Raw genomic sequence first — 12,657 nt, forward strand, 5'->3', positions numbered from 1 at the left:
TAGTTTATTTGAAATCAATCAGAAAACAGAAAAATTGACCAACGTCGGGCGAAAGGCTATCAAAAAACTTACTAGCAGGTTTAACTAACAGATGACAGCCTTAGAGGAGGAAAAGATCAGACAAAGCGTGAATTATTTGAATTATAGCACTCCCGCAGCGTAGTGGACATACTCTGTAACCCTTGAATTACCCTAAATAAACCAACAAACACAAAAATGGGGGAGATAACACAAAATAACTGCGTATAAAACGACAGGTTCACGAAAAAAGTACCCATGCTGGCTGACCTAAGTTCCTCCCGTTAGAGTAGGAAATGTCAAATAGACACCGATGAATTGAACTGTTTCAATTTCCAAGTCACCATGGTGTAGTGGTTATTACGTGTGCCTCACACGAACAAGGTGCGCGGTTCGCGCCCGCGTGGTGACAGAATTTACTTTTAATCTAAACTAAAAACGTTACCTTTATTTCATAGATGGTGGTATTAGATTCACGACAAAAACTTTGAAACAAAATCAGATTAATTAGAACAAACTTGCCGCCAAATTATAGGGAAACATTCACAATCTACGCCGTGACATTTCTTGAAAATCAAACCAAAAATGAGAACGTCGGGCGAATGGCTCTCAAAAGACTGACTAGCAGGTTTAAATAACAGAGGGCAGCTTTGGTGAGAAAAAGATCAGACAAGGAGTGAAAAATCTCAATTCTACAATTCTAGCACTCTCACAGCGTAGTGCACATACTCTGTAACCCTCGAATTACCCTATATAAACCAAAAATAACAATAATGGGGGAGAGAACACAAAATAACTGCGTATAAAGTGACCAGTTCACGAAAAAAGTACCCATGCTGGCTGACCTTAGTTCCTCCCGTTAGAGTAGGAAATGTCAAATAGACACCGATGAATTGAACTGTTTCAATTTCCAAGTCACCATGGTGTAGTGGTTATTACGTGTGCCTCACACGAACAAGGTGCGCGGTTCGCGCCCGCGTGGTGACAGAATTTACTTTTAATCTAAACTAAAAACGTTACCTTTATTTCATAGATGGTGGTATTAGATTCACGACAAAAACTTTGAAACAAAATCAGATTAATTAGAACAAACTTGCCGCCAAATTATAGGGAAACATTCACAATCTACGCCGTGACATTTCTTGAAAATCAACCCAAAAATGAGAACGTCGGGCGAATGGCTCTCAAAAGACTGACTAGCAGGTTTAAATAACAGAGGGCAGCTTTGGTGAGAAAAAGATCAGACAAGGAGTGAAAAATCTCAATTCTACAATTCTAGCACTCTCACAGCGTAGTGGACATACTCTGTAAATCTCGAATTACCATAAATAAACAAAAAATACAATGATGGGGAGAGAACATAAAATAACTTCGTATAAAGTAACAGGTTTACGAAAAAAGTACCCATGCTGGCTAACCTTATTTACTCCCGTTAGAGTACGCAATGTCAAATGAATACCGATGAATTGGCTTAAATAACTGTTTTAATTTCCAAGCCACCATGGTGTAGTGGTTATCACGTGTGCCTCACACGCACAAGGTCCGCGGTTCGAGCCCGCGTGGTGCCAGCTTTTACTTTTAATCTAACATACAAACGTTACCTTTACTTCATAGATGCTAACTCACGAAAAATTTGAAAAAAGTTTAAAAAGAACACAAACTAGCCGACAGATTACAGGGAACCATTCACAATCTACGCCGTGACATTTCTCGAAGATCAACCAAAAAATGAGAAAAATCGATCAACGTCGGGCGAATGGCTCTCAAAAGACTGACTAGCAGGTTCAAATAACAGAGAGCAGCTTTAGTGAGGGAAAAAGATCAGACAAAGCGTGAAATAATTCAATTATAGCACTCTCACAGCGTAGTGCACATACTCTGTAACCCTCGAATTACCCTATATAAACCAAAAAATACAATGATGCGCAGAAAACACAAAATAACTGCGTATAAGTGACCAGTTCACGAAAAAAGTACGCATGCTGGCTGACCTTAGTTCCTCCCGTTAGAGTAGGAAATGTCAAATAGACACCGATGAATTGAACTGTTTCAATTTCCAAGTCACCATGGTGTAGTGGTTATTACGTGTGCCTCACACGCACAAGGTGCGCGGTTCGCGCTCGCCTGGGGACAGAATTTACTTTTAATCTAAACTAAAAACGTTACCTTTATTTCATAGATGGTGGTATTAGATTCACGACAAAAACTTTGAAACAAAATCAGATTAACTAGAACAAGCTAGCCGACAAATTATAGGGAAACATTCACAATCTACGCCGTGACATTTCCTGAAAATCAACCAAAAAATGAAGAAAAATCGACCAACGTCGGGCAAATTGCTCTTTAAAGACTGACTAGCAGGTTTAAATAACAGAGGGCAGCTTTGGTGAGAAAAAGATCAGACAAAGCGTGAAAAATCTCAATTCTAGCACTCTCACAGCGTAGTGGACATACTCTGTAAATCTCGAATTACCCTAAAAAAACCAAAAAAAACAATGATGGGGAGAGAACATAAAATAACTTCGTATAAAGTGACAGGTTTACGAAAAAAGTACCCATGCTGGCTGACCTTATTTCCTCCCTTTAGAGTAGGCAATGTCAAATAGACATCGATGAATTGGCTTAAATAACTGTTTCAATTTCCAAGTCACCATGGTGTAGTGGTTATCACGTGTGCCTCACACGCACAAGGTCCGCGGTTCGAGCCCGAGTGGTGACAGCTTTTACTTTTAATCTAACATACAAACGTTACCTTTACTTCATAGATGCTCACGAAAAACTATACTACTATACTCACGAAAAATTTGAAAAAAGATTAAGAAGAACACAAACTTGCCGACAGATTACAGGGAACCATTCACAATCTACGCCGTGACATTTCTCGAAGATCAACCAAAAAATGAGAAAAATCGACCAACGTCGGGCGAATGGCTCTCAAAAGACTGACTAGCAGGTTCAAATAACAGAGAGCAGCTTTAGTGAGGGAAAAAGATCAGACAAAGCGTGAAATAATTCAATTATAGCACTCTCACAGCGTAGTGCACATACTCTGTAACCCTCGAATTACCCTATATAAACCAAAAAATACAATGATGGGCAGAGAACATAAAAAAACTGCGTATAAAGTGACAGGTTTACGAAAAAAGTACCCAAGCTGACATTTCCTGAAAATCAACCAAAATGAGAAAAATCGACCAACGTCGGGCGAATTGCTCTTAAAAGACTGACTAGCAGGTTTAAATAACAGAGGGCAGCTTTGGTGAGAAAAAGATCAGACAAAGCGTGAAAAATCTCAATTCTAGCACTCTCACAGCGTAGTGGACATACTCTGTAAATCTCGAATTACCCTAAAAAAACCAAAAAATACAATGATTGGGAAAGAACCTAAAATAACTTCGTATAAAGTGACAGCTTTACGAAAAGAGTACCCATGCTGGCTAACCTTATTTACTCCTGTTAGAGTACGCAATGTCAAATGAACACCGATGAATTGGCTTAAATAACTGTTTCAATTTCCAAGTCACCATAGTGTAGTGGTTATCACGTGTGCCTCACACGCACAAGGTCCGCGGTTCGAGCCCGCGTGGCGACAGCTTTTACCTTTAATCTAACATACAAACGTTACCTTTACTTCATCGATGATCTATACTCGCGAAAAATTTGAAAAAAAAAGATTAAAAAGAACACAAACTAGCCGACAGATTACAGGGAAACATTCAATCTACGCCGTGACATTTCTTGAAGATCAACCAAAAAATGAGAAAAATCAACCAACGTCGGGCGAATGGCTCTCAAAAGACTGACTAGCAGGTTCAAATAACAGAGAGCAGCTTTAGTGAGGGAAAAAGATCAGACAAAGCGTGAAATAATTCAATTATAGCACTCTCACAGCGTAGTGCACATACTCTGTAACGCTCGAATTACCCTATATAAACCAAAAAATACAATGATGGGCAGAGAACATAAAATAACTGCGTATAAAGTGACAGGTTTACGAAAAAAGTACCCAAGCTGGCTAACCTTGTTTCCTCCCGTTAGAGTACGCAATGTCAAATGAACACCGATGAATTGGCTTAAATAACTGTTTCAATTTCCAAGTCACCATGGTGTAGTGGTTATCACGTGTGCCTCACACGAACAAGGTCCGAGGTTCGAGCCCGCGTGGTGACAGGTGTTACTTTTAATCTAACATACAAACGCTACCTTTACTTCTTAGATGTTCTATACTCACGAAAAATTTTCAAAAAAAAAGATTAAAAAACACAAACCAGCCGACAGATTACAGGGAAGCATTCACAATCTACGCCGTGACTTTTCTTGAAAATCAACCAAAAAATGAGAAAAATCGACCAATGTCGGGCGAAGTGCTCTCAAAAGACTGATAGCGGGTTTTTAAATAACAGAACAGCCTTAGAGAGGGAAAAAGATAAGACAAAGCGTGAAATAATTCAATTATAGCACTCTCACAGCGTAGTGCACATACTCTGTAACCCTCGAAGTACCCTATATAAACCAAAAAATACAATGATGGGAAGAGAACATAAAATAACTGCGTATAAAGTGACAGGTTTGCGAAAAAAACCCAAGCTGGCTAACCTTATTTCCTCCCGTTAGAGTACGCAATGTCAAATGAACACCGATGAATTGGCTTAAATAACTGTTTCAATTTCCAAGTCACCATGGTGTAGTGGTTATCACGTGTGCCGCACACGCACAAGGTCCGCGGTTCGAGCCTGCGTGGTGACAGCTTTTACTTTTAATGTAACATAAAAACGTTACCTTTACTTCATAGATGCTATACTCACGAAAAGAGATTAAAAAGAACACAAACTTGCCGACAGATTACAGGGAACCATTCACAATCTACGCCGTGACATTTCTTGAAGATCAACCAAAAAATGAGAAAAATCGACCAACGTCGGGCGAATGGTTCTCAAAAGACTGACTAGCAGGTTCAAATAACAGAGAGCAGCTTTAGTGAGGGAAAAAGATCAGACAAAGCGTGAAATAATTCAATTATAGCACTCTCACAGCGTAGTGCAGATACTCTGTAACCCTCGAATTACCCTATATAAACCAAAAAATACAATGATGGGCAGAGAACACAAAATAACTGCGTATAAAGTGACCAGTTCACGAATAAAGTACCCATGCTGGCTGACCTTAGTTCCTCCCGTTAGAGTAGGAAATGTCAAATAGACACCGATGAATTGAACTGTTTCAATTTCCAAGTCACCATGGTGTAGTGGTTACTACGTATGCCTCACACGCACAAGGTTCGCGGTTCGCGACCGCGTGGCGACAGAATTTACTTTTAATCTAAACTAAAAACGTTACCTTTATTTCATAGATGGTGGTATTAGATTCACGACAAAAATTTTGAAACAAAATCAGATTAAATAGAACAAACTAGCCGACAAATTATAGGGAAACATTCACAATCTACGCCGTGACATTTCCTGAAAATCAACCAAAAAATGAGAAAAATCGACCAACGTCGGGCCAATTGCTCTTAAAAGACTGACTAGCAGGTTTAAATAACAGAGGGCAGCTTTGGTGAGAAAAAGATCAGACAAAGCGTGAAAAATCTCAATTCTAGCACTCTCACAGCGTAGTGGACATACTCTGTAAATCTCGAATTACCCTAAAAAACCAAAAAAAAACAATGATGGGGAGAGAACATAAAATAACTTCGTATAAAGTGACAGCTTTACGAAAAAAGTACCCATGCTGGCTAACCTTATTTACTCCCGTTAGAGTACGCAATGTCAAATGAACACCGATGAATTGGCTTAAATAACTGTTTCAATTTCCAAGTCACCATAGTGTAGTGGTTATCACGTGTGACTCACACGCACAAGGTCCGCGGTTCGAGCCCGAGTGGTGACAGCTTTTACTTTTAATCTAACATACAAACGCTACCTTTACTTCTTAGATGTTCTATACTCACGAAAAATTTTCAAAAAAAAAGATTAAAAAACACAAACCAGCCGACAGATTACAGGGAAGCATTCACAATCTACGCCGTGACTTTTCTTGAAAATCAACCAAAAAATGAGAAAAATCGACCAATGTCGGGCGAAGTGCTCTCAAAAGACTGATAGCGGGTTTTTAAATAACAGAACAGCCTTAGAGAGGGAAAAAGATAAGACAAAGCGTGAAATAATTCAATTATAGCACTCTCACAGCGTAGTGCACATACTCTGTAACCCTCGAAGTACCCTATATAAACCAAAAAATACAATGATGGGAAGAGAACATAAAATAACTGCGTATAAAGTGACAGGTTTGCGAAAAAAACCCAAGCTGGCTAACCTTATTTCCTCCCGTTAGAGTACGCAATGTCAAATGAACACCGATGAATTGGCTTAAATAACTGTTTCAATTTCCAAGTCACCATGGTGTAGTGGTTATCACGTGTGCCGCACACGCACAAGGTCCGCGGTTCGAGCCTGCGTGGTGACAGCTTTTACTTTTAATGTAACATAAAAACGTTACCTTTACTTCATAGATGCTATACTCACGAAAAGAGATTAAAAAGAACACAAACTTGCCGACAGATTACAGGGAACCATTCACAATCTACGCCGTGACATTTCTTGAAGATCAACCAAAAAATGAGAAAAATCGACCAACGTCGGGCGAATGGTTCTCAAAAGACTGACTAGCAGGTTCAAATAACAGAGAGCAGCTTTAGTGAGGGAAAAAGATCAGACAAAGCGTGAAATAATTCAATTATAGCACTCTCACAGCGTAGTGCAGATACTCTGTAACCCTCGAATTACCCTATATAAACCAAAAAATACAATGATGGGCAGAGAACACAAAATAACTGCGTATAAAGTGACCAGTTCACGAATAAAGTACCCATGCTGGCTGACCTTAGTTCCTCCCGTTAGAGTAGGAAATGTCAAATAGACACCGATGAATTGAACTGTTTCAATTTCCAAGTCACCATGGTGTAGTGGTTACTACGTATGCCTCACACGCACAAGGTTCGCGGTTCGCGACCGCGTGGCGACAGAATTTACTTTTAATCTAAACTAAAAACGTTACCTTTATTTCATAGATGGTGGTATTAGATTCACGACAAAAATTTTGAAACAAAATCAGATTAAATAGAACAAACTAGCCGACAAATTATAGGGAAACATTCACAATCTACGCCGTGACATTTCCTGAAAATCAACCAAAAAATGAGAAAAATCGACCAACGTCGGGCCAATTGCTCTTAAAAGACTGACTAGCAGGTTTAAATAACAGAGGGCAGCTTTGGTGAGAAAAAGATCAGACAAAGCGTGAAAAATCTCAATTCTAGCACTCTCACAGCGTAGTGGACATACTCTGTAAATCTCGAATTACCCTAAAAAACCAAAAAAAAACAATGATGGGGAGAGAACATAAAATAACTTCGTATAAAGTGACAGCTTTACGAAAAAAGTACCCATGCTGGCTAACCTTATTTACTCCCGTTAGAGTACGCAATGTCAAATGAACACCGATGAATTGGCTTAAATAACTGTTTCAATTTCCAAGTCACCATAGTGTAGTGGTTATCACGTGTGACTCACACGCACAAGGTCCGCGGTTCGAGCCCGCGTGGTGACAGCTTTCACTTTTAATCTAACGTACAAACGTTACCTTTACTTCATAGATGCTCCTCTACACTCGCGAAAAATTTGAAAAAAAGATTAAAAAGAACACAAACTAGCCGACAGATTACAGGGAAACATTCACAATCTACGCCGTGACATTTCTTGAAGATCAACCAAAAAACGAGAAAAATCAACCAACGTCGGGCGAATGGCTCTCAAGAGACTGACTAGCAGGTTCAAATAACAGAGAGCAGCTTTAGTGAGGGAAAAAGATCAGACAAAGCGTGAAATAATTCAATTATAGCGCTCTCACAGCGTAGTGAACATACTCTGTAACCCTCGAATTACCCTATATAAACCAAAAAATACAATGATGGGCAGAGAACATAAAATAACTGCGTATAAAGCGACAGGTTTACGAAAAAAGTACCCAAGCTGACATTTCCTGAAAATCAACCAAAAAATGAGAAAAATCGACCAACGTCGGGCGAATTGCTCTTAAAAGACTGACTAGCAGGTTTAAATAACAGAGGGCAGCTTTGGTGAGAAAAAGTTCAGACAAAGCGTGAAAAATCTCAATTCTAGCACTCTCACAGCGTAGTGGACATACTCTGTAAATCTCGAATTAACCTAAAAAAACCAAAAAATACAATGATTGGGAAAGAACCTAAAATAACTTCGTATAAAGTGACAGCTTTACGAAAAAAGTACCCAAGCTGGCTAACCTTATTTACTCCCGTTAGAGTACGCAATGTCAAATGAACACCGATGAATTGGCTTAAATAACTGTTTCAATTTCCAAGTCACCATGGTGTAGAGGTTATCACGTGTGCCTCACACGCACAAGGTCCGCGGTACGAGCCCGCGTGGTGACAGGTTTTACTTTTAATCTAACATACAAACGTTACCTCTACTTCATAGATGGGGATCTTTTCCGTTTGTGCACCCCCCCCCCCCCAGCTTAGTGGGTGCATATTATTTGTACCCCCCCCCCCCCGACGCACGTGCAATATTTTCAAATAATGATTTACTATGTAATGGCACGTGCTCTGTAAATGGGGGCGCAAAACGTACTGGGGGGCACAAACGGAAAAGATCCATAGATGGTATTAGACTCAAAAAAGTTTGAAAAAATATCAGATTAACTAGAATACAATCCAGCCACCATGGTGTAGTGGTTATCACGTGTGCCTGACACGCACAAGGTTCGCGGTTCGAGCTCGCGTGGTGACAGCTTTTACTTTGAATCTAGCCTACAAACGTTAATAGAGGTAGACTCACGACAAAAATTCTAGAAAAAAATTCAGATTAACTAGAACACAAACTAGCAGATTACAGGGGAACATTCAATCTAGGCCGTGACATTTCTTGAAAATCAACCAGAAAAAGAAACAAATTGACCAACGTCGGGCGAATGGCTCTCAAAGGACTGACTAGCAGGTTTAAATAACAGAGAGCAACTTTAATGAGGGAAAAAGATCAGAAAAAGCGTGAAAAATTTCAATTATAGCACTCTCACAGCGTAGTGGACATACTCTGTAAACCTCGAAATACCCTAAAGAAACCAAAAAATACAATAATGGGGAGAGAACACAAAATAACTGCGTATAAAGTGACAGGTTTACGAAAAAAGTACCCAAGCTGACATTTCCTGAAAATCAACCAAAAAATGAGAAAAATCGACCAACATCGGGCGAATTGCTCTTAAAAGACTGACTAGCAGGTTTAAATAACAGAGAGCAACTTTAGTGAGGGTAAAAGATCAGACAAAACGTGAAATATTTCAATTGTAACATTTTCACAGCGTAGTGAACATACTCTGTAACCCTCGAATTACCCTATATAAACCAAAAAATACAATGATGGGCAGAGAACATAAAATAACTGCGTATAAAGTGACAGGTTTACGAAAAAGTACCCAAGCTGACATTTCCTGAAAATCAACCAAAAAATGAGAAAAATCGACCAACGTCGGGCGAATTGCTCTTAAAAGACTGACTAGCAGGTTTAAATAACAGAGGGCAGCTTTGGTGAGAAAAAGATCAGACAAAGCGTGAAAAATCTCAATTCTAGCACTCTCACAGCGTAGTGGACATGCTCTGTAAATCTCGAATTACCCTAAAAAAACCAAAAAATACAATGATAGGGAAAGAACCTAAAATAACTTCGTATAAAGTGACAGCTTTACGAAAAAAGTACCCATGCTGGCTAACCTTATTTACTCCCGTTAGAGTACGCAAGGTCAAATGAACACCGATGAATCGGCTTAAATAACTGTTTCACTTTCCAAGTCACCATAGTGTAGTGGTTATCACGTGTGCCTCACACGCACAAGGTCCGCGGTTCGAGCCCGCGTGAAGACAGCTTTTACTTATAATCTAACATACAAACGTTACCTTTACTTCATAGATGCTCTATATTCGCGAAAAATTTGAAAAAGATTAAAAAGAACAAAAACTAGCCGACAGATTACAGGGAAACATTCAATCTACGCCGTGACATTTCTTGAAGATCAACCAAAAAATGAGAAAAATCAACCAACGTCGGGCGAATGGCTCTCAAAAGACTGACTAGCAGGTTCAAATAACAGAGAGCAGCTTTAGTGAGGGAAAAAGATCAGACAAAGCGTGAAATAATTCAATTATAGCACTCTCACAGCGTAGTGCACATACTCTGTAACCCTCGAATTACCCTATATAAACCAAAAAATACAATGATGGGCAGAGAACATAAAATAACTGCGTATAAAGTGACAGGTTTACGAAAAAAGTACCCAAGCTGGCTAACCTTGTTTCCTCCCGTTAGAGTACGCAAGGTCAAATGAACACCGATGAATTGGCTTAAATAACTGTTTCACTTTCCAAGTCACCATAGTGTAGTGGTTATCACGTGTGCCTCACACGCACAAGATCCGCGGTTCGAGCCCGCGTGGTGACAGCTTTTACTTTTAATCTAACATACAAACGTTACCTTTACTTCATAGATGCTCTATATTCGCGAAAAATTTGAAAAAAAAAGATTAAAAAGAACAAAAACTAGCCGACAGATTACAGGGAAACATTCAATCTACGCCGTGACATTTCTTGAAGATCAACCAAAAAGTGAGAAAAATCAACCAACGTCGGGCGAATGGCTCTCAAAAGACTGACTAGCAGGTTCAAATAACAGAGAGCAGCTTTAGTGAGGGAAAAAGATCAGACAAAGCGTGAAATAATTCAATTATAGCACTCTCACAGCGTAGTGCACATACTCTGTAACCCTCGAATTACCCTATATAAACCAAAAAATACAATGATGGGCAGAGAACATAAAATAACTGCGTATAAAGTGACAGGTTTACGAAAAAAGTACCCAAGCTGGCTAACCTTGTTTCCTCCCGTTAGAGTACGCAATGTCAAATGAACACCGATGAATTGGCTTAAATAACTGTTTCAATTTCCAAGTCAGCATGAAGTAGTGGTTATCACGTGTGCCTCACACGCACAAGGTCCGCGGTTCGAGCCCGCGTGGTGACAGGTGTTACTTTTAATCTAACATACAAACGCTACCTTTACTTCATAGATGCTCTATATTCGCGAAAAATTTGAAAAAGATTAAAAAGAACAAAAACTAGCCGACAGATTACAGGGAAACATTCAATCTACGCCGTGACATTTCTTGAAGATCAACCAAAAAATGAGAAAAATCAACCAACGTCGGGCGAATGGCTCTCAAAAGACTGACTAGCAGGTTCAAATAACAGAGAGCAGCTTTAGTGAGGGAAAAAGATCAGACAAAGCGTGAAATAATTCAATTATAGCACTCTCACAGCGTAGTGCACATACTCTGTAACCCTCGAATTACCCTATATAAACCAAAAAATACAATGATGGGCAGAGAACATAAAATAACTGCGTATAAAGTGACAGGTTTACGAAAAAAGTACCCAAGCTGGCTAACCTTGTTTCCTCCCGTTAGAGTACGCAAGGTCAAATGAACACCGATGAATTGGCTTAAATAACTGTTTCACTTTCCAAGTCACCATAGTGTAGTGGTTATCACGTGTGCCTCACACGCACAAGATCCGCGGTTCGAGCCCGCGTGGTGACAGCTTTTACTTTTAATCTAACATACAAACGTTACCTTTACTTCATAGATGCTCTATATTCGCGAAAAATTTGAAAAAAAAAGATTAAAAAGAACAAAAACTAGCCGACAGATTACAGGGAAACATTCAATCTACGCCGTGACATTTCTTGAAGATCAACCAAAAAGTGAGAAAAATCAACCAACGTCGGGCGAATGGCTCTCAAAAGACTGACTAGCAGGTTCAAATAACAGAGAGCAGCTTTAGTGAGGGAAAAAGATCAGACAAAGCGTGAAATAATTCAATTATAGCACTCTCACAGCGTAGTGCACATACTCTGTAACCCTCGAATTACCCTATATAAACCAAAAAATACAATGATGGGCAGAGAACATAAAATAACTGCGTATAAAGTGACAGGTTTACGAAAAAAGTACCCAAGCTGGCTAACCTTGTTTCCTCCCGTTAGAGTACGCAATGTCAAATGAACACCGATGAATTGGCTTAAATAACTGTTTCAATTTCCAAGTCAGCATGAAGTAGTGGTTATCACGTGTGCCTCACACGCACAAGGTCCGCGGTTCGAGCCCGCGTGGTGACAGGTGTTACTTTTAATCTAACATACAAACGCTACCTTTACTTCTTAGATGTTCTATACTCACGAAAAATTTTCAAAAAAAAGACTAAAAACACAAACCAGCCGACAGATTACAGGGAAGCATTCACAATCTACGCCGTGACTTTTCTTGAAAATCAACCAAAAAATGAGAAAAATCGACCAATGTCGGGCGAAGGGCTCTCAAAAGACTGATTAGCAGGTTTAAATAACAGAACAGCCTTAGAGAGGGAAAAAGATAAGACAAAGCGTGAAATAATTCAATTATAGCACTCTCACAGCGTAGTGCACATACTCTGTAACCCTCGAAGTACCCTATATAAACCAAAAAATACAATGATGGGAAGAGAACATAAAATAAC

The 12,657-nt window shown here is 39.4% G+C and overlaps 1 protein-coding gene and 13 non-coding genes across 14 annotated transcripts in view; 13 read left to right on the forward strand and 1 right to left on the reverse strand.

The window, feature by feature from the left end:
* The window catches only part of LOC142337924 (integrator complex subunit 3-like), a 180,240-nt gene that overhangs the window by 101,236 nt on the left and 66,347 nt on the right, over positions 1-12,657 (reverse strand). The gene's annotated exons all lie outside the window — the stretch shown is intronic.
* On the forward strand, positions 1,514-1,586 carry Trnav-cac (transfer RNA valine (anticodon CAC)). The gene has a single exon. It is a non-coding gene; the product is annotated as a tRNA-Val (tRNA).
* On the forward strand, positions 2,665-2,737 carry Trnav-cac (transfer RNA valine (anticodon CAC)). The gene has a single exon. It is a non-coding gene; the product is annotated as a tRNA-Val (tRNA).
* Positions 3,538-3,610, forward strand: Trnav-cac (transfer RNA valine (anticodon CAC)). Its single transcript has one exon. It is a non-coding gene; the product is annotated as a tRNA-Val (tRNA).
* Positions 4,116-4,188, forward strand: Trnav-cac (transfer RNA valine (anticodon CAC)). Its single transcript has one exon. It is a non-coding gene; the product is annotated as a tRNA-Val (tRNA).
* Trnav-cac (transfer RNA valine (anticodon CAC)) lies at positions 4,692-4,764 on the forward strand. Its single transcript has one exon. It is a non-coding gene; the product is annotated as a tRNA-Val (tRNA).
* Trnav-cac (transfer RNA valine (anticodon CAC)) lies at positions 5,835-5,907 on the forward strand. The gene has a single exon. It is a non-coding gene; the product is annotated as a tRNA-Val (tRNA).
* Trnav-cac (transfer RNA valine (anticodon CAC)) lies at positions 6,411-6,483 on the forward strand. Its single transcript has one exon. It is a non-coding gene; the product is annotated as a tRNA-Val (tRNA).
* Trnav-cac (transfer RNA valine (anticodon CAC)) lies at positions 7,554-7,626 on the forward strand. The gene has a single exon. It is a non-coding gene; the product is annotated as a tRNA-Val (tRNA).
* Trnav-cac (transfer RNA valine (anticodon CAC)) lies at positions 8,416-8,488 on the forward strand. Its single transcript has one exon. It is a non-coding gene; the product is annotated as a tRNA-Val (tRNA).
* Positions 8,774-8,846, forward strand: Trnav-gac (transfer RNA valine (anticodon GAC)). Its single transcript has one exon. It is a non-coding gene; the product is annotated as a tRNA-Val (tRNA).
* Trnav-cac (transfer RNA valine (anticodon CAC)) lies at positions 9,904-9,976 on the forward strand. The gene has a single exon. It is a non-coding gene; the product is annotated as a tRNA-Val (tRNA).
* On the forward strand, positions 10,478-10,550 carry Trnav-cac (transfer RNA valine (anticodon CAC)). Its single transcript has one exon. It is a non-coding gene; the product is annotated as a tRNA-Val (tRNA).
* Positions 11,630-11,702, forward strand: Trnav-cac (transfer RNA valine (anticodon CAC)). The gene has a single exon. It is a non-coding gene; the product is annotated as a tRNA-Val (tRNA).

Source organism: Convolutriloba macropyga, chromosome 4 (genome assembly GCF_964194025.1).
Source record: "Convolutriloba macropyga chromosome 4, txConMacr16.3, whole genome shotgun sequence".
Classification (NCBI taxonomy): domain Eukaryota; kingdom Metazoa; phylum Xenacoelomorpha; order Acoela; family Convolutidae; genus Convolutriloba; species Convolutriloba macropyga.